Source organism: Crocuta crocuta, unplaced genomic scaffold, assembly GCF_008692635.1.
Source record: "Crocuta crocuta isolate KB4526 unplaced genomic scaffold, BGI_CrCroc_1.0 scaffold279, whole genome shotgun sequence".
NCBI lineage: Eukaryota > Metazoa > Chordata > Mammalia > Carnivora > Hyaenidae > Crocuta > Crocuta crocuta.
Window position 1 is genome coordinate 4,053,297 of NW_027551570.1, and position 23,208 is coordinate 4,076,504.

Below are 23,208 nucleotides of genomic sequence, written 5' to 3' on the forward strand. Positions count from 1 at the left end.
TGAAGTAAACATTCTCTAAAGAATAAACCTATGACAGGAAAATAGACAGTATATACTTATTTAAATTTAATATTAGAAATAACAATTAAAGCCCTTCAACTATAACTAGTTACCTTGTGGAGTACATGGAGATTATAATTTGATCCCCATAATATAGATGAAGGAAATTAGGCTAAAATTAAAGTATTTGAGCCATGCCTGGGTGGCTCAGTTGATTAAGCATCCAACTTGTCATTTCAGTTCATGTGATCTCATGGTCATGAGATCGAGCCCCAGGTCAGGCTCCATGCTAGGCATGGAGCCTGCTTGAGAGTATCTTTCTCTCCCTCAGCCCCTCTCTTCCTCATGTTCTCTCTCTCAATCTCTCTCTTTCAAAAAAAAAAATTAAAGTATTTGACCATAATCTCAAAGCTAACCAATACAGAGTCATGATTTAAATCTTGGCCTCTTGACTCTACACAGTGATCATCATGGTCCTTCGGTAAGTTCAGGGAGAGGCTAGGACTAGAGTCCACAGTCTTTGGGTCTGCTGTTCGGTCCAGTGGCCTGGGCCTCATGGGTGAGCCTGAAGTCAAAAGGCAACTGTTTTGAAGCAACTTTCTAACTCCGCTGGAGTTAGTCCACAGTATAAATCCTGAGCTTAAATACATAAAAGTGCAGAATCTAACATCCAGCTAGCTAGAGCTATCCACCAAATGAATGTGGGGTAGGGTGATGGGGTGTGAGCAGATGCTATTGATGTTTTTTGCAAAGTGTTTGAAAACCCACTGTGAATATTGATGCCAAGAGCTTGTTGCTGGCTCTTAGAAACAAACAGAAGATGTAACAGCCATTTTTTCCCCCTCAATACAGGATACTGTTAGCCAAATGCAGAATTTCAGTTTGATTAAGAAATGCAAGTCCATCATACATTTGCTCCTATTGTTAAAATGTGGTTGTTGATTCGGGAGTGGACTCTCCTGAAAGGTTATACTAACCACAGCATACAGAGAGAGCCCCAGACAGCCAGGCCAGATGAGTGACAATGCCCTGTCCTGACAGCCAGATCAGCCAATGAATGGATTTTTAAATGATTATTCAATCCCTTCCAAAAGAACCTCATTAGCTGTGACCATTGTCACCCTCTATCCTGCCAGTGAGTTGGGTTTTCAGTTCAGTGGAAGCTTAGAATTTTCTTACTCATGCAGGCAGATTAAAGCTCTCAACTAACTCAGGTGTAACTTATTTAATTCACCACCCAACTAATTACTGCAGATGCAGATAAGCCAGGCTAAGAGGAAAGAATCCACTTTCCAACACAAAACAAAGAGCAAGGAAGCATGTTTCTAAATACCCAGCAAAGGATGTGTCAGATGGCAGACATTTTTAAAAAAACAACCAAAGGCTCCAAATAACTTCAAAAATCAATGAATTCTAAGAGGACAAAAATCACAGCATGGTCTCTGTACATTTGGGGTCTACCCGGTTCAACTTTGAATGCCATTTAACAACATAAGGAGATCAACTGTTTCAATTAAGAAAAATTCAAATTCAAACCTGTTCTCACACAATTCCATTCTAAACCAGGTATTTTTTTCTCCATCAAATTGGGCTGGATTAGCAGGGAATAAAGTATGGCGACTAGAATCAAGGACATTTTTTAAAAGCAAACTCTGTCCTTCACAAAGGTTAACTTTGAAAGATGAGCTTATTTGAATGTCCTTTGCTGTAAAGAACATTAATTGGATATATCTTATTGTGGTACAAAAAAAATGGTTCCAAAGGGAGATAATTTAAAAAATCAGACTTTTGTTTTGACTGGTTATTTTCTCAAGAGGCATATTGGGGAAATCAGTTATTTGAACATATACTCTGAAAAAAATATAGAATGAATCTCAAATACTCTGTTAAAATAATTTATTTTTTCCATTTTCAAAGGTTATGGACTGAATAAGAGTTTCAATCTTGGCAGAATGGTATTCTTAGGGAAGGAAATCTCATACAACTTTTTTTCTTTTTCATAAGTGACTACTACATGGTAACATTATATTCATCATATTCCTACAAATTCTCCATTGTGAAATGTTTGGGGAGGTATTTCATAGCCCCATTGTACAATACTACAACCTATTCTGAGAAGTTTGGCTAAGGGGACGAACCCTGGCCATTAGAAAAAGTACCAGCTCCACCATTCACTGAGTGTGTGACCTTAGCAAATCTCTAACTCTCTGAGCCTGCTTCTTCATCTGTAGCATAGTATAGCCCTCTCATAACATGTAGTGCAACTAAACAGAGATAAGCCTAGAGAAGCCAAAATTCCACTAAAATGACCAGGCTGTAGGAGGCTAACTAGAATCATGACTCATAATCACATTGTAGAAACCCATTCAGTCTGGATTTCTATGTACTATATGACAGAACACAAGAGATGTTTGAAATTAGTATTTGCGATATCCATAGAAGAGTATGTTCAGAATAACTGAGTTTTATTTCCGTAGAAAGAACTATAGATGACTTAACACACACACAATGAACTGAGATACCAGACTCAGATTCTCCCTCCAATCTTTCTCTCTCCCTCCCTTCCCCTCTCCTTCCCCCACCCCTCCCATCTCACCTAAGGGCTCAGTGACTATGTTTTCTTGGGCGGGTAAAAGCAGAAGTCTCCCCAACCATGGGACAACAGGAGAGGTGTTTTTAAGCTGTCTTTGGTATATGTCTACTTCCAGCTTGGAGAAAGAAACCGTCAACAACCCCATTGGTCTGAAACATGCGTGCTGTGACCCTTTCTGGAGAACATCATTAAAAAATATCCTTTGCAATCATTACTCAAAATATTTCCCAAAATTTATTCTCTGGTGTCAAATCCAAAAAGAAAAAAAACTCATCGAGGAAAAACCAGGTAAGGGAGCTTAGTGACTGAAGGTTTGGGAAATCTTTACTTACTTTACTCCCTTCTTGGAAATTCTTAATTTCTCTTAGTTTAAAGGAACTAATATTTGCAGGAAATAAATCTGTTTGACTTTGTTCAACCAAATACTTCCCTAACACATTTGACTTTGTCCTCGTGTTAACTATTTAAAAATTCTTCTTTGGTATTCCACCAAACACATTTAGCAAATTCCAATTCAGTCACTTGATGCCCAGCGTCATGTGGACCACCTGCACAGGAGCCTTTTTTTAAGGCAACAGGAAAATCTCAACAAACTAGAAATTAAAGAACACACTTCTAAATATTTCCTGGGTTGAAGAGGGGGCCTCCTTGGACTTTAGATTCATCAGACTGATTTGTCAATAATTGCTTATTTTGAAAATTCCCAGTTTAAAATTTTTGCCTGAATCATAGAAGACTCTTCCAATTCACTGGCCCGGAGTTGTTCTGTTTTGGTTTTAATGCAAGTTTTCTTCTTACATTGCTCCTTGTTACTTTAATTACTATTCATCCGGCTTTCTTTCCATCGGCTCTTCTCTTCTAGTCAGTTTTACCGTATCTTTTCTTCTGTGTTCTTAGGGACTACTGAGGGTTTGTCCTTTAACTAAATCATTTCTAGTGGGGGAGGGAGGTTTGCAACCAGTGATGTGATTCTGCGCAACCAATGAATATGTATATTACAATCGGCATCTTAGCCAATTCCCTTCGACTCCCGCCCTGCAATTTCACAAGGTGCAGTAAGAACTACATGGGGTGATGCCCCAGCATGGCATCTAGTCATAGCACACATGCAGGAACTGACAGCTACTGTAATTATTATTCCAACTTATACAAGAGTTCAGTATCCACAAATGAACTAAAGTAATGCTTTTTCAAGAAAAAAGAGTATGCAGGGGCACCTGAGTGGCTCCGTTGGTTAAGCACTGGACTCTTAATCTCGGCTCAGGTCATGATCTCAAAATTCATGCATGCGTTCCAGCCCTGCGTCCATCTCTGCGCTGATAGTGCTGATAGTGCGAGCCTGCTTGGGGTTCTCTCTCTCCCTCTCTCTGCCCCTCTCCCATATGCACATGCTCTCTCTCTCTCAAAATAAATAAATAAACTTAAAAAAGATAAAAAGTATGCAAAACTAAAGAGTCACAAGTGAATTCTCCTAGTAGACAAACAAACAAACAAAAAGAATGATAGCCATTATGTTTTTTCACATTATTTCGATAGTAAAAACAATAGGCAGAAAAAAATAGTCAGAGGCAGGAGCAAGAGTCATCATCCCTCAACATTTCTGGAATGTCCACTGTTCAGAAGAGTCCCCTGACCTATTCTCAACCCCACCACTTTGTGTTCTGTGATTTCCAGATAGTAAATAGTAGATTACTTTTGCCTCTGGCTTGCTGTTCTTATCAGGACTAAATAATCGGAGAATTCTAGCTTTAAAAAAATACAGTTGTTCAAAAAAAAAAATGAGAGAGAGAGTGAGAAAACGATACCATAAGAAAACCGCTTTTCACAGCCGCATGGGTTACCTAGCAATAGAACAGTAATGGCTGTTAAATACTAGCCTAATCCTACAAGTGAACAAATTATTGAAAATTTTGAAGTGGCAGCTTTGATTTGAAGATTCACCTCATTGACTATCTAATTCATTCCTAATGACATAATCATTGGTGAACAGTAAACGCAATTCAGAGGGTCAGAACTCTCCTATTAGTCATTAGCTTTTATATCCAGAGTGCTGTTTTACTACTGAGCCTTGTATTTTACTATTTAGAAGAAGAAGGAAGTATCCCCATTTTCAAGGTGATGGTTATTGAAGTGCGGCCACAAACTGCACATGGTTATTATAGCACAAATAGAGAGCTGTTTGAGATACACACAGAATACATTCAAATCGATTCCACCAAAAAAAATTTTTTTTGCAAATAAAACTCAGCTAGAGATAAATTAATTACCTTATTATGTTCCACAAGGAAAACAAGTGTTAGATACCCTGCTGCATTGTTTGTGGTAAGCAATCAATATTTTACTGTCTAACCATATTTAACTTTACGTGTATATCTAACTCCCTTCCTACTAGGAATTCTAATACAATACTCTAAGCATAACTCATGGCCATATTCAGGTAAATTAAAGATTCCCTGAAATACACCACATGAAGGAAGTCATATTTCATCTGCATCTGTTTCTCTTATTCATTACCTAATCCTTCAACCCCCAATTCCCTCCACAGTTCTTTATTAATTTAAACAAAATATGTTCAGTTGGACTTTTCTTGGTTAGGCATAAATCTGTACACTTACCCTATCACAGACCATTAACAAAGCCCAAAAAATTTTTATATAGTGAGTACTTATAACAAAATATGTTTCTAAAATGTAATGTGATTAATTAGAGAATCACATTTGCTTGCATTAAGCTCCTTTGGAAGGTGTGTTTATAGATTCAACTGCCTGTAGCTCAAATATCGATCTGTTTTCTGGATTCTGAAGATGGATGGTACCAGATTATAATGTTTGGATTTGCAATAGTTAACGTGAAAGCCTTTTTGAAGGTAGCCAGAGAAATTGTTGAGTGGTAAATATCAAGAGCTCTTTAACCATGGGAAGTGTGTTCAGACCTACTAGAATGTGTGTGCGTGTGTGCGTGTGTGTGTGCGTGTGTATTTGAAATTTGCTATCAATGCTCTATATTTCAAAATCCAAGAAAGGGGCTAATGCTAAAAAAAGGGATAGTGGTGAAATAGAAAAAAATGCATAGCAATGTTGGTTTTATTTTTGTATGTGTATTAATGTGATGAATCCTAAGAGAGGGGAGTGAGGAAAACCTATCTTTTGTGTCAACTTGAAACTACTGGACTTGATTTCTTTTATTTTAGAACTTGTAAAATTAAAAACCAATGGTCATTTGACTTTACACTTAATGTTTCAATTTAATAAATAGCCTCATCTCCATGCCCATATGACTATTTCCCTTTCTCAAAATTCCAAAGTGGAGTATTCTCTTTGAGCATATATCTCAGTAAACTCTAAAATCTATACTAATATTAGACATTAACAAGTGCTGCCAAAAAAATCTCAAAGAAAATCAATAGGCCAATAGCCTTTACCTCATTCATCCCAACTGTGCACAAAACCCTGACCTACCTCATCTGCAGAGACACCAAAGAAGGGTTTCATTGGAATTAGTACTCCATTCATTAATCTAGTCACATTAACAAAAACAAACAAGGTATTCAAGAGCTGGGTAGTATATCTCTGAGCAATGCCATTGTATAATATTAATGATAATATTTTATAACCCTCAGAAGAAAAGACGAGCCCATCTATCAATGAAAAGTCCTTTTGCAGATTTTTCCCACAGGCATTAAATTCTTGACCTGGTGCTTTTTTTGAAAGAAAGAAAGAAAGAGGGAGAGACAGAGAGAGAGAAAGAAAAGAAAGAAAGAAAGAAAGAAAGAAAGAAAGAAAGAAAGAAAGAAAGAAAGAAAGAAAGAGAAAGAAAGAAAGAAAGAAAGAAAGAAAGAAAGAAAGCAAGAAAGAAAGAAAGAAACTCTTATTGTCTTAATGGAAGTGTTAGGGAGAAATGTGGAAGTTTTGCCAGGGCTGGAAGTTACTACTTTTCCTTTCTCATGCCTTAAAAAAAAAAAATAGAGTAAAGATTTTACCAAAAAAGCCTTCAGGAACTATTCAACCCCAATTATTATAACCTAGGCAACACTCACAAATAACAGATTTTATAATGTAAAAATACTGGTAACATATTACGTGAAACTGAGTTCTGAAATCTCCAACTATCTACAGCTCTTAGGAGGCAAGTGATTCATCAGCTCTGTTATCTTCTGGAAATTATTTCTCAGTCTCTTATCCTTTATTTACAATAAATACTTACTTGTTTGGAATCACTTCAGCAATGAAGATCATAGATAAAGGAGAATACATACGTTAAATTGGAGCCTCTACTTAATTGCTAAAAAACCTTGGACAAGTGACCACATTCTGTGGACTTCTTATAAAAACCACATGACCTACCATAACCCTCCTTCTCTAGAGGCTCCCTAGTCTCTGTGGAATAGCAGCCCTTAACATTTCCTCACTTTGAATAAGTCCAATTAACCTGGACCTTTTTTGCTGCCCTATCTGGTTTAATCATATTTTGCCAATAAGTGAGGACCAGAGAATGCCTGAAAAGTCATGATGAACCCCAACAAATTCCAAGATAAGATCTTAACAAACTTAAAATAAGATGCGAATCATTTTAATCGCTTCCATAGGGGTCAATAAAAGAATGTCATGTCACAATCAAAATTATACCCATAGGATATACCTTCAGTGCTCCATCCAGATTCCACAGATATTTCAGTATCTTTTCTCTTTTTCTTCTTTTTTTTTTTGAGAACTGCTTTCAAGTCACTGGAACACGCTTTTGTGCGTTCTAATGTCTAAGAGTCAGAGGTACAAAAACCTAGCTCCCTCAGCACTTGCAGGCTGGGGAAAAGCTGCATTTATAAACAAGAATTGATTGTCATAAAAAGGAGCCATCAAAGATAAGAGATTTTGTCAATTGAAAATATGATTGCTGTAACAAATTTGACAGAAACGGTGAGAAAAAAAAAAAGAAGAGTAAGTCTTCCAAACTACTGAGGAGAATTATAGAGAAATGGAAAATGCATAAGGAATCAATTGAGGAGATCCACGAACACAATACAAGAAGAAACTAAGAAAATGAAGAAAAGAAAATAATTGGAGACAAATTTCTTGAACTGAGAAAAGACAGAAGCCATAAGATTAAAGGCAGCCACAAAGTGCCCAACAAGATGATCCTAAGAAGACTCACAGTCAGGGGTGCCTGCCTGGCTCAGTCGGTAGAGCATGTGAGTCATGATCTCAGGGTTGTTAGCTTGAGCCCCTTGTTGAATATAGAGATTACTTTAAAAAAAAAACTTTAAAAAAGAAAAAGGCTCACTTGTTGGGATGAGTATTGCGTGTTATATGTAAGTGATAAGTTACTAAATTCTACTTCTGAAAAAAAAGACTCATGAATGGTAAACTCTTTGGAACAGATCTTAGCAGTATATTTTTGGACCAGTCTTCTCAGGAACAGCAGTAAAAGCTAAAATAAACAAATGGGATTACATCAAGCTGAAAAGCTTTTGCATAGAATGGGAAACCATCAACAAAATGAAAAGGCAATCTAATGACTCAAAGGGGATAACTGCAAATTATATATCCAATAAGTTAATATTTTTAAAAAACGTTGTATAATTCAATTAAAAAAACTTATCTGATTAAAAAAAAAAGACTCATGCTCAGTGATCATAAGATTTCAAGTCACAGAAGATGATACGAAAATCCAAAAAATGACCACCAAAAAAGGACTTACAAAGGAAGGAGAATCATAGAGGCACCAGACTTCTCATCAGCAATATTAGCTCTAAAGTTCTAGACAATAAAGTAATTCTTTAAGGTAATGAGTAGAAATTATTTTCAAACTAGATTTCTATTCCATGGCAAAAGAATGCATTTTCAGATGAGAAGTGTATCTCCACTAGTCTTTTATAAAAAGTAACTCAAGGCTCTAAACAGAAACACAAGAAAGAAGGCATGGAATCTAAGAAATATTATTGCCAGCACAGGAGTTCAGTGAAAACATATCCCACGAGGAGAGTTGCGTATTGGAGCTAGAAAACAGCTGTTCCAAAATAGAATGGGAGGTCAGGGGGATCCAAAGAAAACATTTCTAAGAAGAAAGTATGTTTCTTTCTTTTCATTTTTAAGGTGAGCTTTGCAATTAGATTAAAACATATGTTTATTTTGTCATGGGTGGGGGGAGAATGTCAATTAGAAACTCCAAGAAAAATTAGTTGTATAAGATGTTAAAAAATAATTCAAATATGAAAAAAACTAAAATATGGCAATATTTTATTTGAGCAATAAGTTGGGTAAAAACATTAAAGTGAGAGGGAAAATATGTGTAGTGGATACTTTGATATCCCTTCTTCAGGGCTGACTCACCCATCCTCTAGCCTCTGGTAAGAAATGTGGGCTGAAGCATCTGCATTCTTCATTGAGGGATTTGTGCGCTCAGCCTCAGGTCTTGCCCTGATAGGATTATTTGAGGCCTTAGTGGCAACCAATTGAACATCGGCTTTTCCTGAAACCCAGTACTGCCTTTGTCACTTCCTTACAATCTCACCTTCTTCAATTCCTTACAATCTTTCCTTCCTCACTTCACTGAAAGTGAATCTCCCAAGAGCAAGAGCACTTCCCATGCAATTCTCCATCTAAGAATCTGGTTCCTGGGAACCCAATCCAAGACACGCATATAAACCACAAAGGTCAAAGGGGGTGTGGAATATTCAGAAAATTGTACAGTTATCTATGACTAGGGCATCAGAGTCTTACAGAGAGACAGAGAGGTGGAGAGAGAGGAAATGAACAGATATGCGGAGGCCAGAGAGTAAAGAGACCTGAATGCTACATTATGGAATCCGCATGGAAAGTCTAAGCTGTATGACCCTGATGAGTTATCCTCTCTGAGCCTCAATGACTTCCTTTGTAAAATGGATTAAAAAAAAAAAAACTCTGGGTTCTTGTGAGAAAAATGAGACGCTGTGTATGAAAATGCTTTGTGATGAGATTCAGATGTGTGTTATTAATAGATTTTAGCCCAGCATGCTTTCAGGCCTGATAAAGCAGACCAACTACAAGTCTGTTTGCAAGAACTAAGAGGAATCTACCCTGTGAAGAAAGGGAATCAGATATATAAGCCAGTAATAAAAGTGGTTATTTCAGGAGAACATAATTCTGAGTTAAGAGGTGTCACTTGGATTTGTCCACCTATCCTCACTGCCCTCCACCCTCAATCCCAATCAACTTTTTTTTTTAATTTGTGTTAAGTGTCCTCTGGGTGGTTCAGTTGGTTGAACATCTGACTTTTGATTTTAGCTCAGTTCATGATCCCAGGGTCATGGGATCGAGCACCACATTAGGCTCCATGCTAAGCCTGGAACTTGCTTTAAATTCTCTCTCTCCCTCTGTCCCTCTCTCCTGCTCATGCTCACTCTCTCTCTCTCTCTCTCTCTCTAAAATAAAAAATGTTTTAAATTTTTAAAAAGTAAATAAATAAATTTGTGACAATGGATCCTGAGGAGTAGAGAGAATGGAAGAAGAATCAGGGAGGAAGGCAATGAATAAAAGCAGGAAGAAGCTCAAATAGTCCTGTTTCATCATGTGATGCCAAATATTTCTTCTACTTCTTCCAAGAATATGATGTGGCTATGGCCTCCTGAGGACTCCAGAACATGTGCTGCACAGTTATCAACTAAGGGATCACACACATCAGCAGCAATGATACATGGTAGAAGAGGTGGAAGCCACTGAAAGCAACTCAGCATGGGCCCTTGAGCCAGTGGAGTCTCAAGGACTGGAGGCCAAGCAGAAGGAAGCCAGAGCAGCGGACTAAGAAAATGGGGGCCGTATGCGATACTCGTCAGAAACACTGCGGGACTCCTGGCACTAACTGCCAAACCCTCTTCCAGAAATAGAAGTCCTGCAATTATAGATGAGAGGAAGTTCAGAGAAGTATGCATTGTTACTGCAAATGCCATCCCATTTCCACCAGGATTTATGTAGGTTGGGGAAGCATAATAATAATTACTATTATTATTTATCAGATAACAGCAACCCTTATAAGAAAATATCTCTTGTATTTATCACTGCCTACAAATAGGTGCTGAATATTGACTGACTAAATGAATAAATCAGTGCATGACTACCTCACTGTATCAGGTTTCCCTGGAATTGGAATATAAAGGGTATGATGAAGGGTTAAAGATGGCACAACAGGCTCATCATCAAAGGATGATTAGTGAATGATATCAAAGTCCAGAGATTCTAGAATGTCCAGAAGCACTCAAACTTCCATGGGTATATCATGTAAATATGCCAAAAACTCCTCTGGAATTGATAATATTTTCCATCTGTAACATCTCCTTGGGGTGGTAAATGTCATATGCTACTGTCCCCTGGGTAAGAAGCATATCCTTTCCCTGTGCCTGTCTGTCTAAAACTCTAAGGAGTGTTATTTGTCATCAAGGGTGTCTCTCCACAGGGCATAAACTGGGTACTGAGTGTTTGCTAATCATTCAGAGTGTGTCTTGAGCTGCACCAAAACCTGGGTCAGTTTCTCCTACTCAGCTCTGGTGAGTTACAGAAGTGGTATTTTCTTCTTACTTACATTGCCACTAATAATGTGCATTGACCTCAATTATTAAGAATTTAAGCCATAACAAACAAAATCTTACAATCTAACCGTATTCCCTGCAGAGTCAGAGGTCACACTAAATTATTCCTTAATTAAAATCTTTGTCTGCCCCTGGGGCATGTGGGTGGCTCATTTAGTTAAGTGTCTGATTTCTCCTCAGGGCATGATCTCACAGCTCCTGAGTTCAGGCCCAGCGTCAGGCTCTGTGCTGATGGCTCAGAGCCTGTATCCTGCTTTACCTTCTGTGTCTCCTCTCTCTGCCCCTCCCTTGCTTGCACTCTGTCTCTCTCTCTCTTTCAAAAATAATAAACATTAGAAAAAAAATCTTTTTTAATGTTTTATTTATTTCTGAGAGAGAGAGAGAGAGTGTGTGTGTGTGTGTGTGTGTGTGTGTGATCAGGGGAGGGTCAGAGAGAGAGGGAGATACAGAATCTGAAACAGATTCTGGCTGTCAGCACAAAGCCGGACAGGGGGCTCGAACCAATGAACTGTGAGATCATGACCTGAGCCGAAGTCGGACACTTCACTGACTGAGCCACCCAGGTGCCCCAGAAAACATTTTTTTAAGAAAATAATGTTTTAAAAGAGTCTTTGTCCCAAGTAGAACTTCTGCTAACTAGATCTCATTTGTGTCCTTCTTGGCTAGGCCCACTTTGAGTTTAGCCCCACTTTGTTCAGAAACCTCAGGTTGAAAATAGAAGATAGAGAGATAATAGATAGATGATAGATAGATAGATAGATAGATAGATAGATAGATAGATAGATAGATGATGAATGAAAGAAAGAAAGAAAGAAAGAAAGAAAGAAAGAAAGAAAGAAAGAAAGAAAGAAAGGAAGGAAGGAAGGAAGGAAGGAAGGAAGAAAGAAATTGGGGGGGTGTTTCAAATAAACATATGAATCAAAAATTTTTTTTAAATAAAATTTTCTACATCATTTCCTTTTAACTAGAAAAGGTCCTATATATTCCTTCCTCTTTAACATACCTTGGCAGTAATATCCTAACCAATTTCATTCAATAAACATGGTCCAACCCATTTTTCTTATCAGGTTTTTTTTTTCTCCTGCAAAATTTTCTTAAGTGTGGAATGATATTATTGCCCTCAACTGTAACATGATCTGTTTCTCTGGTCCTCTTTAAGCTGTTTATCATTTGCTCCACTATTTTAGATGAAATTAATCTTCTAAAAACAGATTACACTCTAGGATGTTTTATGGCTAAAAGCTCCATCAAGACTTTTTCACAACATGTTAATGGAACAGAAAGCAGCCAGGTAACGGAGTTCCATGTACTGTAATAAATGCTTACTACTGCATTCGTTGAAGCCATCATGGTTGATTCACAGACATCGAGGAAGCCTTTTTGTTTCATAAATCATTGAAATATATCAGGACCTTTTGCATAAGCCAGAGATATTCTTAGAGTGTTTAGCATCAATAACAATGAAAACCAACATGACAACATCTTAAGCAATCTGAAATAACGTGCAAGGAGTTCCAGCCTGCTTTCTTTGGAGGACTACTAAAAATAAGTACATTTCACCATCCCTACACATACAGACATACACACCACTTAGGCAAGTTATTACTTGTAGGGTTAATTAAACCTTTCTCTTTAATAGAGATACTATAACTAAACATAATGCATAACAGAAATTTTAAATTTCAATCTACTCATACAAAATGGATCTAAAAGATATAAATTAGTTGAACACATTATGCATTATGGGTGAACTCAATTTAAAATTCTTTACAACAGAGGATCCTGCTCAGCTTCTACCAAAATATCCTGTAGGATATTTGATCGAAACAGTCCTATATATTTGCACAAACCAGTCCTACCGAAAGAAATGAACCTGGCTTGAGTGAGACTCATTTCTCTTTTCCAGTTGCTCAGGCCAAAACTCTTGGAATCATCTCTGATTTCTCTTACTTTCACAACCCACGTCCAACCATTCGCAAACCCTAACAGCCCTAATTTAACATAACCAATATCTGGCACCTCACCACCCCCACAACCACAGCCTGACCCAAGAGTCTCCAAGATGGTTTCCCAGTTTCCTTCTTTACTCCTCTATCATCCATTCTCCAAGAGAACCTGGAACGATCCTTTAACAATGTAAGTCACATCATGTCACTCCTTTGCTTCAAACTCCAATGATATCCATCTCACTTAGGTAAAAGCCAAAGACCTACCATGGTTTAAAAAGCCCTTCATGCATTAACCTCTATTGCATTTCTGTCTCATCTCTTACTACCTTCTCTCAATTATTCCAGTTTAGCCACACTGGCTTCCTTTCTGCTCTCAAACACACTATGCTCCCCCCTTCTCCCTCAAGAAGATCTTCACACTTGTACTCTCTGCCTAGAATGAATTTCTGCAAGATATCTAGGTTGGCTCCCTCACTTGTTTCAGAACTCTGCTCAAATAGTACCTTATCAGGGAAGTCTGGCCACCATATACACAAGAGCTCATATACAAGGTTCATTTTATGTGCTTCTTCAGATTCATTCACCTGTCTCCAGGCATCACGCATTTGCCCTCCTTCCCAGATGGAGTAGTCCCAGCAAACGCAATGCATGTGATCAAAGTACTGGTTGTCACCATCATCTGCTCTCCTCTTAACTTTTCTGGATGACTCACCTTTTCCACTGGGGAGCTCTTGAACCCAGGTCAAGCCCAACTGGACCCATGAAGGGTTCAGACTCTCCAAAAGCCCCCTGGAAGGCTAGATAACACAACCAGAAGTGGAACACCCTGTTGGGTGGACTTCGATCAGTGAGAGACAAGGGATGGAAAGAAATCAACATAAATTGCCCTCTCTTTCTCCCCTCAAACATAAAGCTCCATATGGTCTCTCTGTGAATGTCCTGAGTACTCCAGCAACTAGCTGTTTCTTCTGACGCTGTGGCCAGTTCAAAAATGCACACCTTTTTTCCTCCTGATTTCTCTGCCTCACATTTCATATTCCGTCTCTTTTACTGCCCTGAAATTGTACCTCCCAAAAGTATTAGGATGTAAGCTTTGTCTCGGGCTTGGTGTTCTAGAGCATCTAATCAGATACCTACGTACACACACACATGCACACCCCCCCCACACAGCTATACTCCAAACTCTGATCCTGCTTGATTTCTTTTCATTGCTTGTGATCACTTATCTCTATGTCCGTCTCCGCTTGTGAAATGTAAACTCCGTGAGAGCACTGACTGTTCCTTTTGTTCAATGATGTAGTCCCAGTAGACAGAACAATGCCTAGCACTTATAAGCATTAAATTAATGTGTTTAGACAAAGACTGAATGAGAAGTTTGTTTGCAAGTATGGAATTAAGCACCATTTTATATTCCAAAAACAGAAACTGGAGAAGCACAGGTTTTTCTGCGTGGCCTGCCTTTTCTGTTTTTAGTGCCCCCATCAGGAATTTTTTCTGTTCTTTCCACTCTCCTTAGTTTGGCTACCTCTCAATTCAGAATTCAAAACTTCCTTTCCCCAGATTAAGCTCACGACTGACATAACCACTTCCATCATCATGTGGATCATTTCATTCAATCCCCTTAGATAGCACACATACCTAGTTAGAGTATACTTTATGCATTTTATCCATCCTTCCAGAACTGCATACTATCCTAAAATAGATTGAGCACTTCTTTCGCCCTTCCTGCACCACACAGATATCTATCTCCTCATGGATATACATAAGGATGTTCCCTCCCCATAACCAAATTCCTCATACTGATCTTGTCATTAACGATAACAACTATACATCACTGAGCACATATGATGTGCCAGGCATTGTGGTGGACACTTAGTCACCACAACAACCCTCAAAAGTGTGAAAATACTTGAAATTCACTCATACTAAAGTGTTTGGGACTTCCTATATTCACCTCAGAGTTATTTGCCTTGATAAAGCTGACATAATCAACAGAAATAAATCATTCCGTTACAACTTCATGCATCGAGGAGCAAGAGATTCCATGGAGAAAGACAGGCTCCTTCCTTCCTCATACCCCTCAATTTACAGCCTGTTCAAATCATTGATTCACTGCTTTATAACTGTCCTGGAATTGCATCATGAAAATGTGCTCTGTCTTCTTATGTAATTTAAAGCTCCTTGAGATCAAACATGCCTTTCAGTTCTTGGGTACTCCTGGAAAACCATATTTGTCCCTTAACTTGTTCCAGCCTTCTCTCTCTCACCTCTCTGGCCTGTCTGTACTTCCACCACCAAGTTTATTCTTCCAGAGCAGTGGTCTCCAGAGTAGGGGTGCACATGTCCATGGAATGAGCAAGATGATTTTTTCTGTGTGTAGAAAAAATTTTTAGAAATTACATATAGGGGCACATGGGTGGCTCAGTCAGTTAAGCGTCTGACTTCATCTCAGGCCATGATCTCACGGTTTGTGGGTTTGAGCCCCGCATCGGGCTCTGTGCTGACAGCTAGCTCAGAGCCTGGAACCTGCTTCAGATTCTGTGTCTCCCTCTCTCTCTGACCCTCCCCTGCTTACATCATGTCTCTCCTTCTCAGAAATAATTAAAAATTTAAAAAAAAGAAATTATATATACATTCATTTATTGTTACCTAAAAATTAAGAAATTGTATCTGCTTAATTATGTTTCTTATATAAATTCATGCTGCTGTCTTTCCCTGGTCTATATGTGAGAATGTCAAGAGTATATGAGATACCCAAGATATCCAAAAACAGGAACTGAGCAGGACCCCTTCATCTCTTTTGTGCATTCAGCACACTACATTTTAGGTATATGCAGGTAAAAGTGGAGTTACAAAGTATATAACTGGGTTTTAGCTAAACTAACCCTCACAAAATGGACACCTGGCTTAGTATCCCACAAAGAAACCATGAATAGAAGAAGAAAACACCATTTTTTTAAATAGTTTATTGTCAAATTAGTTTCCACATAACACTCAGTGCTCATCCCCACAAGTGTCCTCCTCCATGCCCATCCCCCCTCCCCCCACATCCATCAGTCCTCAGTTTTTGTCAGCATTCAAGAGTCTCTCATGGACGGAGGAAAACACCATTTTTGTAAGCTCAACTGAACAAGAAAATGGCAGTGGTAACATATCTACCCCTGTACAAATTCTTCATCTAACACATTATAAGATAAATCAGTTACAAAAAAAAAATGTGCTTAAAAATTCAAAATTATCCAGAAAACTATTTAAAATATGGATTTAGATTTCTTTTCATTAACAATGAACTCCATCCTGTGTGTATGTTGTATCTTGACATACTGGTTAATGATTATTATATGCATATATAGAATTATAATAGCTGATGATAATATGAACCAACCACAATTAAGAAGACATTTTTAAAGTAAGCATCTAAAACAGAGTAACCAGCTTAAGGTCACAGGGCTAATAGAATGGTAGAGTCAGAGCTGGAATCCAGGCTGTCTGCCTCCAGAGTCTGCACAATTAACCTCTACATTACCGTGCTAACAACAAAATATAACATTGATCCACGGCCATCCTTAACATTATATCCAAGTCACTAGCCCTGATAACCACATGAAAAAGCCACATGCATTAGAATCAATCTTGATGGCAATACAAAAACTCTGAGTTTACTATGTAAGTTCAACTTAAATCTAGATCAAAGAAATCTAAATTACTTGTCATTTGGGTTATAATCACATATTCCAAAGCTTAAATGCCTATAAGAAAGCTTTATCTAATTTAAGATTACTAGCTCAAATATAAGCACAGAGTTAATACTACTTTTCTCTAAAATAATCAGTACAAAGAGTTCTATTCCTCCCGTAGTAAAATATGTCATAGAACTTGAACTAGTAGGCAATCACTATCTTTTTTCATGAGGAAAAAAAGCTTTTGAAATATGTACCATAACCTCTAAAAATACAATTATTCTCCTCAAGAATTGAGGCATTTTTTGACAAAAACGATGAGCAATTGATCTATAGTTCTTTTCTTCTTCAAAATATGATTGTATATTGTGTAATGATCATTATAATTAAAAATTAAGATGGCTTGCAATAATTCCACCATTATTTGATTCAAAATCTTTATAAAATATTGGCATTTTCCAACATTTATTTTTCCTGTCTATGTTCCATTTAAGGCCAAATTTTCAAACCCAGCTGCCAAATTACACATATAATTACTGCATTTGCGCACAAAAATGTGATAATTGCTTACACAATTTCAGAGGCCAGCTTGAGGCTCCTTTCCAAATTTGTTTTACATGTACAGTGCGGTGTATGTAGTTTTATATGAAAATGGGGGAAAGTAGAATTCATGGTTCGTCTGAGTGATGTGTGAAAATGGGTATAAAATAAAGACTTTCTATAAATGTTTGGGCCTGTCTTCGTATTTTCCCTCCATAGATCTTTATAAAAGAAGAGTTATAGGGCAGCTGAAACTTCAGCTGGTATTGGAGTTAAGGCAATGGAAGGAGATGGTGTCCAGTATAATCCCATAAGTAGGACAAGCATCCATTTTATTGGTGATTGACATGTTGCCATGGAACATTCTTCTGTCTGTGAACTGTTTCTATCAACCTGGATAACAAAAGATAAAGGTGATATAAGGTCCACAATTGTACAGTCAGCTGTGGCATCACCAAAGGGCAAAGTGGTTGAACACTGAGTGCCTGAGGATTTAGCCTTCCGATTTTACCTGATGGCTGATACACTGTTTGGCAAATATCCACAGTGTGTATTCCTACTGAAAGGTTTGGTTCAAGAAAATAAATAAATAAATAAATAAAGAGGATCTACCTGGTCATATACACTAGTGAGATGATATCAGATACTTTTGTTTCTGCACAAGTTGGTTAGAAAATTATGCCTGGTTCCACAAAACCTGACACTCGGGCTTAAAAACTCTACTTCTCAAACTCAAAGACTATGAATCTGATCTCTAACTATGGCCAGATATCTGACAATGGAACTAATCACTGGCAATTAAGCCAGAAGAAAGTCCTATTGCCAAAGAAACCCTCAGAAAGATCATCCTCCCCAATGCCCACCTGAAACAACCATAACACTTCTGAGCACTTGATACATATTAAGCAACATTCTAAGCATTCCGCAGATTCCCATTCCTTCTTTACATGTTTACTGATCCTAAGAGGACGTACTATTAATATCCCCATACATCTGAGGCGACTGATGCACAAAGAGTTTAAGAAATTTGCCCACATTTTTAACAACCAGAAAGTAGAAAAGACAGTTATGGGAATGCACTCAGTCTTACTGCACAGCTTTTGCTCTTAACTCAAATAACATACTGCCAAGGAAAATAGTGAACAAAGGTTAGACTCCCAAAGAGAAGACCTTGGACAGCCAGCATGACTATATAAAGAATTCCCTACTGGAATGTAGTCCTCACCATCTCTGCCCAGGAGGAATGATATTGGCATGGACTAAGGACTACTGTGTGTTGTTTCCCATCTTCTCTTTTCAAATGGTAATTTTTTATTGCAGTTATTGCTCTTTCTTTATCATTTTATATGGGTTATATTATATTAAACTGCAATTTTTTATTGCAGTTACTTGCTCTTTCTATATCATTTTATATGGTAAACATATTACCAAAAGTCCCTAGACTATGAGGAGCTTCACTCAGATGTGATGGAGAAGACCCCACATGATCCAGAGAATCAAAACTTGGAGGTAAAGCACTAATCTTTCAGTTGTCTCTGGCGAGGAAACATGTTTCTAAGAGGATGAATGGGAAGAAGGGTACATATGGGTGCTGGGTAGGCAACGGACACTTGTTGGTAACTTATCCAGTATATACTTCTCCCTTCTTATGATTCATGGGCTCTTCTTCCAGCAATGTGATTGACCCCTCTCATAGCAGTGACCATTGAGCTGGAGGCAAATTCCTAAAGAAGTGACAGTGCTCAAGTTATCTTATCTTGAGTTTTTTCATACTCTTCCCAGTATTCCCAGCCCTGAACTTTGTAGCCCTACAGACTTCTTGAAGGATTTTTAAATCTTGTCACCAATCCAAATGTTTCCTTGTCAATATGTGACTGAATCTTGCAAACTCAAAAGAATTATTTCTCAGTCTCCACATTTGATCTTTACGTGCTTTTAAGCCACTTCTCTGACATGGGAAAATAGAACATGTATCAGAATCCGCTCAAAATGCAAAAATTGACACCAGTTACCTTAACAGAGAAATCTATTATTTATTCATTTTAAAAAATTGTTTAAGGTTTATTTATATTTGAGAGAGACAGAGCACAAGCAGGGGATGGACAGAAAGAGAGGGAGACACATAATCTGAAGCAGGCTCCAGCACAGAGCCTGATGTGGGGCTTGAACCCACAGACATTGAGATCATGACTTGAGCTGAGATCAGACACTTAACCGACTGAGCCACCCAGGCGCTCCGTTTATGTATTTGTTTGTTTTTGATTAAATCCAAGATGGTTCATATATAGTGTAATGATGGTTTCAGGAGTATAATTTAGTGTGATCCATCACTTTATATATAACACCTAGTGCTCTTCCCAACAAGTGCCTTCCTTAATGCCCATAACCCATTTAGCCCATCCCCCCCCCACCCAATACCCCTCCAGCAACCCTCAAGTTGTCTTCTGTATTTAAGAGTCTTTATGGTTTGTCTCCTCTCTGTTTTTATCTTATTTTCCCTTCCCTTCCCCTATGTTCATCCGTTGTGTTTCTTAAATTCCACATATGAGTGAAATCATGATATTTGTCTTTCTCTGACAGACTTATTTCACTTAGCGTAAAACATTCTAGTTCCATCCATGTTGTTGCAAAAGGCAAGATTTCATCCTCTTGGATCGCCGAGTAATACACCATGGTATGTATATACCACATCTTCTTTATCCATTCATCAGTCAACGGACATTTGGGCTCTTTCCATACTTAGGCTATTGTTGGTCATGCGGCTATAAAACATTGAGGTGTATGTGCTCCTTCAAATCAGGACTTTTGTATCCTTTGGAAAAATAGCTGGTACTACAATTGCTGGGTCATAGGGTAGTTCTCTGTTTCATTTGTTGAGGAACCTCCATACTCTTTTCCAGAGTGACCACACCAGTTTGCATTCCCACCAACAATGTGAGTGTTTCCCTCTCTCCAAATCCTCACCAACATCTGTTGTTTCCTGAGTTGTTCATGTTAGTCATTCTGACAGGTGTGACATGGTGTCTCATTGTGATTTTGATTTGTATTTCCCTAATGATAAGTGGTGTTGAGCACCTTTTCATGTGTCTGCTAGCCATCTGGATGTCTTCTTTGGAAAAGTGTCTCTTCATGTCTTTTGCCCATTTCTTCACTGGATTATTTGTTTTTTGGGTGTTGAGTTTGATAAGTTTTTTATAGATTTTGGATACTAACCCTTTATCCAATACGTTGTTGGCAAATTTCTTTCCCTATTCTGTTGGTTGCCTTTTAGTTTTGTTGAGTGTTTCCTTCACTCAAAAGTTTTTGCTTTTTATCTTGATGAGGTCCCAATAGTTCATTTTTGCTTTTGTTTCCCTTGTCTCCAGAGACACGTATAGTAAGAAGTTGTTGTGGATGAGGTCAAAGAGGTAGCTGCCTGTTTTTTCCTCTAGAACTTTGATGGTTTCCTGTCTCACATTTAGGTCTTTCATCCATTTTGACTTTATTTTTTGTGTATGGTATAAAAAAGTGGTCAAGTTTCATTCTTCTGCATGTCTCTGTCCAGTTTTCCCAGCACCATTTGCTGAAGAGATTATCTTTTTTCCATTGGATATTCTTTCCTGCTTTGCCAAAAATTAGTTGGCCACACATTTGTGTGTCCATTTCTGGGCTTTCTATTCTGTTCCATCGATCTATGTGTCTGTTTTGTGCCAGTACCATACTGACTAGATGACTGCAGCCTTGTAATACAGCCTGACGTCCGGAATTCCAACTGTGGTTCATAGGAAGGTCCTGAGGCTGAGTCCCAGACTTCTGAGGGGATTCACCTAACACCTAACTGGTGCTGGCATCTGAAGGGGGAAAGTGAAAGTTCTACAAGTGCTGGAGGAACTGCAAACCAGACTCCAATGCTACCACAGGGAAGAAATACCCCTACCTGGGTGAGAGAGCATGACTGGGGTTATAGTCACAGAAACAGGAAGCAAAACTAGAACAGGAAGGAGCAGGTCCCTCTTTCATCCTCCAATCATGCAGTTTCCCTCTAGTGCCCCCTACTGGCACTAAGTGGAATCCGCTTGTAAAGTGATAATGTGGTTTGCATAACTCCAGGTCCAGGATCACAAAGCAAAGGGCGAGTTTGGAGCTTAGGAGATAATAACTTAATAATTAGCACAAAGCAGCTCATTTTCACTATATGAAGGAGGAAATCATAATCCTACTCTGACAAAGGATAACAATACCCAATTTCTACAAGAAATCTCCCATGATTCCTAAACGACCACCAATGATGGTATTATTGAATGGTATTATTTCTTCTGGAAGACAGACTTGAGGCTGCCTCGGTGGCTCAGCTGGTTAAGCATCTGACTCTTGGTTTAGGCTCAGGTTTGTAGGTTCTATTTCCAAGAGTGTCCCCATATGGGGCATGGAGCTTCCTTAAGATTCTCTCTCTCCCTCTCTCTCTGCCCCTCCCCCACTTGCAGGTGCACTGTCTCTCATAAAAAAATAAATAGATAAATAAATAATATCTTTAAAAAGATAGATTTGTATAGGTAATCTGTAACAGTGTGGATATTAAGAATTTACCTATTACACATCTTAGTGGCCCCTTTAAATATGTACTATTAGCTTCCAGAAACATAGTATTTCTGTTGCCACAGGGATCATGAGGATGCTTTTTCCCCAGGAAAAATCTTAAGCATTGTGATTATTCCCCACACATATTTAGGGCACTGCCATTTGAATATCTCTATTTTCTCAGGGTGCTGAAGGAGAAAATATTGATTATGTAATATTCTGAAAGTCACTCAGTGTGTATAAAGCTAATAAGAAAGCATATTGTGGTCATGGTAGAATTTTCAAAGAGGTAATGATCATTGCTTCACTACGCCTATCTGTTTGGCAGTTTTTCCTTTGTATAAAATGTCTATTCATTATATTGTCCACCTCTTTGTTGACTGAGATTAGACAGATTTAATAGGACAGGAAAATCTATATTCTTATACCAATTTTGACAGTCCTAATAGACATAAAAATCTTTCTGATGTCTTTTCTAAGGCAGATAAATGTAGTGGTCAACCACAGCGTACAGAGCCTTCGTTTAACTGCTAAACTGGACGGTCGGCCTCAGACCGGTGTTCCTAAATGAGGCCTAAAGGTTACATATAATTTGGGGCGCCTGGGTCGTTTAGTCGGTTAAGCATCCGACTCTGGCTCAGGTCATGATCTCACGTTTCGTGAGTTCGAGCCCCACATCAGGCTCTGTGCTGACAGCCAGCTCAGAGCCTGGATCCTGTTTTGGATTCTGTACCTCCCTCTCTCTCTGACCCTCCTCTGCTCACGCTGTCTCTCTCTCTCTCTCAGAAATAAATAAAACATTAAAAAACTTTACATATAATTTGAGCACAGTTTGTTCTGAAGAAACTTCTTCAGGATAAATGGGCATGGGGAAGAGCAGAGAAGGAGGGTGTCAATCCCCTTAGGCTTTCAAAGGCCAGAAAGTGCCAAAAACAAAGGTAGTAAAAGAGACAAGATCTCAGGCTTAATCTACACCTCTCCCTGAGTGGAGAGACAAGGTGATGTGGTAAAAGGCAACTCAGTCACCAGCAGTCATATCATGTCCATTCTGTTTCCTACATATGATAGTTCACAGAATGGAAATACAGAAATAAATACCTGANTCAGAGCCTGGATCCTGTTTTGGATTCTGTACCTCCCTCTCTCTCTGACCCTCCTCTGCTCACGCTGTCTCTCTCTCTCTCTCAGAAATAAATAAAACATTAAAAAACTTTACATATAATTTGAGCACAGTTTGTTCTGAAGAAACTTCTTCAGGATAAATGGGCATGGGGAAGAGCAGAGAAGGAGGGTGTCAATCCCCTTAGGCTTTCAAAGGCCAGAAAGTGCCAA